Source organism: Leiobunum rupestre, chromosome 11, assembly GCF_980474605.1.
Source record: "Leiobunum rupestre chromosome 11, qqLeiRupe1.1.hap1, whole genome shotgun sequence".
NCBI classification, from domain to species: domain Eukaryota; kingdom Metazoa; phylum Arthropoda; class Arachnida; order Opiliones; family Sclerosomatidae; genus Leiobunum; species Leiobunum rupestre.
Window position 1 is genome coordinate 40,992,701 of NC_143394.1, and position 5,151 is coordinate 40,997,851.

The 5,151-nt window shown below is 32.1% G+C and overlaps 1 long non-coding RNA gene across 1 annotated transcript in view; it reads left to right on the forward strand.

The window, feature by feature from the left end:
- LOC149922853 (uncharacterized) overlaps positions 1–4,998 on the forward strand; it is a 28,287-nt gene extending 23,289 nt beyond the window's left edge. Inside the window, exon 8 of the long non-coding RNA XR_016477419.1 lies at positions 4,948–4,998. This is a non-coding gene — a long non-coding RNA (uncharacterized LOC149922853). The remainder of the gene's footprint in view (positions 1–4,947) is intronic.
- The last annotated feature ends 153 nt before the right edge of the window (positions 4,999–5,151 follow it).

Consider the following 5,151-nt stretch of genomic DNA (forward strand, 5'->3'; position numbering starts at 1 on the left):
ATGTGTTTTAATGTTTTAGAGGTAAACTTTAAAAACTTTTGTTTGTAATCGGCAAGGTATAAAATTTTATTGCAAATATATATATATATATAATAGTTATTAAATTTTCTTTATTTAGTTACAGCACTAAATGTAACCAATGATTTAACCCGTTGTAAGCGAGGGTAACTCAATCAATACCCCTGTTAGATAGCTTCCCCCTGAATATCAATGATATTTTAAATTGAAAACCATCTATATATAATAGCTATTACCTTTTCTTGATTAAATAATTACCGCACTAAATGTAGCCAATGATTTAGAACGTTGTAAGCAAGGGTAACTTAACCAATACCCCTGTTAGATAGCTTCCCCCTGAATATCAATGATATTTTAAATTGAAAACCATCTATATATAATAGCTATTACCTTTTCTTGATTAAATAATTACTGCACTAAATGTAGCCAATGATTTAGAACGTTGTAAGCAAGAGTAACTTAACCAATACCCTTGTTAGATAGCTTCACCCTGAATATCAATGATATTTTAAATTGAAAACCATCTATATATAATAGCTATTACCTTTTCTTGATTAAATAATTACCGTACTAAATGTAGCCAATGATTTAGAACGTTGTAAGCAAGAGTAACTTAACCAATACCCCTGTTAGATAGCTTCAACCTGAATATCAATGATATTTTAAATTGAAAACCATCTATATATAATAGCTATTACCTTTTCTTGATTTAATTAATTACCGCACTAAATGTAGCCAATGATTTAGCACGTTGTAAGCAAGGGTAACTTAACCAATACCCCTGTTAGATAGCTTCACCCTGAATAACAATGATTTTTTAAATTGAAAACCATCTATATATAATAGCTATTACCTTTTCTTGATTAATTAATTACCGCACTAAATGTAGCGAATGATTTAGCACGTTGTAAGCAAGGGTAACTTAACCAATACCCCTGTTAGATAGCTTTAACCTGAATAACAATGGTATTTTAAATTTGAAAGCATCTATACATAAAACTTATTACCTACTTTTAATTAATTACAGCAATAACTGTAACCAATGATTTAGTCCGTTGTAAGCAAGGGTAACTTAACCAATGCTCCTGATAAACAGGTATTTACAGCCGATTATCATTTATAATGATTTGAAAAAATGTTTTACTGCAAATGTTAAAATATAAAATTTAAGATAATTTAAATCGTTATACTTATTTTTAAACAGACTTATAATTAAGTGAATGTCACTTATAAACCCACTAATTAAATAGATTTAAATATATTTTTGTCATCCGGAAATTCATTAAATTAATTTTTTATTTTAAATAGTTATATATAAGTTAATTTATCTATAGCACAAAATTCAACCTGACCGAAACCATTAACCAACCGAATAGCTGAAATAAAAATTAGAATTGATATTTTTATATACGGGTAGTAGTTCTTAAATGTTATAAGACCATCAACGGGCAGATAAATTTAAAACCTTAACCGCCAAACCGCAACAAGGCTAAAAATAATAATAACTTCTCGTAAATTACGTAAAAACTCATCTCGCTTTAATGTTTTAAACTCTTTTTTAACTTATAATTAACTATACCCAAACGATATTAATCAACGTATATCAAGTTAATATTATTAAATAAAATAGACATATTAATTTTCGAATCAAAGTTGAAACGTATTGGTTATAGACAGTCAATCTTTTAAGTTTAAATAAATAAATTACTTCGTGCAGGGTATAATTTCCAAGATCTTTTAAACTGAGAGGGGGGTCTCTACTCTCTGTGAAACGATTGTAATTAACTAATGAGGGCCGCTAAATTTTCCAAGTGGCGCTTTGCCTTAAAGCAGGCGTCATCGCCTATAAAAGAGCGCTATAGTTCGGGGAAAGAGCGCTGAGGATGCCGGGATCGGGCCATGAATCGGGTGGTCCCATATTCTCCAAATGGGCCTCTTACCAGCCTACAATGTACTTTATTTCAAAACCTTCCGCCGGAGCTTCGGAGTCCCGCCACCGCGTCGTTCATGGCGCTGCACTCGTAACTATAATAGAAGGCGGCGGCGTTCGGATACATTCCCCGTATCCGCTTACTATTGAAATTTTAAAGATGGAGGAGCGACTCTAAAAGGAAGCCTCCTTCCCCAATTTAGCTACGTTCCCACTAACACCCTCTCTTGGCTTTGGTGGCGACGTCTATTGGATACTTATTAAACCAAACTTTAAAAACTTAGATTCATATTAGCTAATATACCCTAATATTATTACCCTAATTCTAAACTTGTGAATAATTAGATTTGGTGTAATATGGATGGGTAAAAATATTTCCAAAATAATAATAATATTAATAAAAATAATAACAATTAACCCAAGGCACCACATTAGACCTAAGTCATCAAGCGACTTTTAAAGCCATTGGTTCAGGTGGCCGGGTTACAACGCGTAGGAGGGTGGGGGCAAGCCCTTCATTACACGCGAGCCAACCGCTCCCTACACTAACTATTACCGTTAAGGGGGAAGAATACAGTATAAGCCTCTTTTTCGTTCAAGTTGAACGTTTCTGTTTTAACAATTACACAATTGAATTATATTTTTCTTATTAGGCTGAAACTTCCTCTAGTGTTTAAAATAAATTTGATAATTCTAATATTAATAGTTAACGAGATATAAGGTCGTAACTAAAGGGTAGTTTGGGCGCTTGCCCAACTTGTTTAGCTCCGGGGGTCCGAATTAAAACGTAATAACTTAATTACTTTTAAATTTAAAATTGTCAAAATTATTTTAAGCACTAAACGAGAGGCTGTTCTACACTTAAATATTAATTTTATAAGTTTTAATATAAAATTAAAAGAGTTCAGCTTGAAATAGCGCGAACCTTAACCTCAACAAGTTTTTATGGAAGGGGAAACCGAAGAACTCGAGGGAAAACCCCTTTAATCAGTGGGGAGAGAACTTGCAAACTCTACGTGGAAGGAGTTGTTCAAAGTTTTCACCCAGTGAATTCTGGCCCTTAAAGTGTTACCTTTTTTCTTTAATTTCATCTATTACAAGTTCACAACATCAATAGAGCTGCTCCACACTTTTTACTGACGACCATATCTGATTACCCTTAGAAAAATATAAAAATAAACATCTAATATAACGTACCCTAAAATTATGTACATTCGTTAAAATTAATTAAAAAAATAGAGTAATTGCAGTCAATTCAAAACTGCAAGTGTGAACGGTCCAATGTTGTCTAGAAATAGTCGGCGATTTTAAAGTTTATAGCTGCACTTTATTGGAAAATGACCTTCTAGCCGCGTGCATGTAAATTACCCTGCAAAGCCAAAGCAGCTTTAACCTGTATATTCTACAAGCACGTACATATATATATATATAATAATCCAATACAATATTCAAATATATCGTACATGTATCCGACTTCGTACCATCCCCGCCAGGGGTCTCTCCTAGTTTCCTTGTATTTGGCGCGTTTTATAGCCAAGACACTTTTAGAGAATCTTCTATAATAGAGAAAAGTATGTAGAGAATACTCAAGTGACAAAAAGGTGTTCACACATTTTCTTTAAATATTATTACGAAACGATTAATTCTGAAAGGATTAAATTTTATTATATATATATTTATAAAAATATATTTGTATAAATTCGATCACTTTCTTGAATGATTAAATCATAATAATAAATCTGTAGCTGTGACTGTATGAAGATTAAAAACTATTAAATAGTGATTAAACATTATCAGAAGTAAATGAACCGAAGTGATCGAAAATAGCGCTCAGAATCGGAGGGCGTTTTCCTTATGAAAATGATGAGGAAATAGAGTAAAATATAAGCTAATTTCCATTTCCGTCTTTTGACGCGGTAAATTGGTCCTGGAACTTGTGGGTATAGCTATTTCTATGTATAAAAATGGTTTCATAAAAACCAAAACTTTTATTTTGGCCTAGGAGCGCGCCAAATTTCAAATTCGAGGTCAAAATGTAACTTCATAAGGAAAACGCCTCCAACACGGGGAGTATAGCAGTCTGATAACTTCGGTTCATTTACTTTTGACATTATTATTAATCGTGATTATTAGGACACTCAGAAACAGAGTTACCGGACCCTCTCGTAAATGTAGGAACCCATGCCTTAAAAGGTATAAAATGCATTGACATTTCCACATAGAATAAAAACTTTTTTTCGGTCGAATTAGGATTTGGGTGGGGCTATTAAAAATTAAGGAAAATATCAACGAAACAAACAGGTACGCCGCGTGTAGTCCCGATAAACGAATAAAATTAAAATTAATAGGCCACTAGTAAATTTATAAGGCCCATAAATTATAGATCTTTCAATGCAAAATAGCGAACTAAAAATTTGAATACTGAGAATATTTACGAGTTATTTTAAACGTAATAATAGGCCACCGTTGATTTATTAGCTTTTGTTCTCAATCGTAAATCGTTGGGTAGCGAAAAAATCTTTGATATTTCACCATATATTAGTGAACGATTCTGGGTTTTGTAAAATCCATAGTTCATCATTGTGGGAAAACAATTAAAAAATCTCTTTTGATTTACCGTACTGGCTTGGCCAATATTTACCGCATTGTATATTCGAAATGAACGCGTGTGGGCCTTTTAATTATGTGCCAAGGGCACCAACATGGACTTGTACCCAAATTATCAAAAATAAAATATACGTATGTACCCGTGGCACATTTTATAAGGGGGGGAGGAAATTTTCAAAATATATTTAGATAATTAACTCTCTGCCTTATTAAACCTAATTTATAAAGCCACAAATATTTAATTTTTATATTAAAAATACTTACATCTGCCTGATGGAATCATATTTAAATATAAGTAATTGTTTGGTAATTTGGAAATATCTCTAGCATACGTCGATTAAAAAATATTTTGTAGCTTTGTACCTTCACAAACCTTAATCTTTCATTTATAGGATAATGAAACCATCAGAAATGAACCACCAACACGAAAGAGTAATCAAAACCATTAAATTAACTTATTTTCAATTTCAAATGTTAGGCTTAGATTAAAATTAAATCTTGTACCTGCATGAAGGTATATTTGCCGAAATACGGCGATTTTAGAAATTAAGTAAAACTGAAATTTTTTACTCTTTCGTGTTCAATCATCCACAATA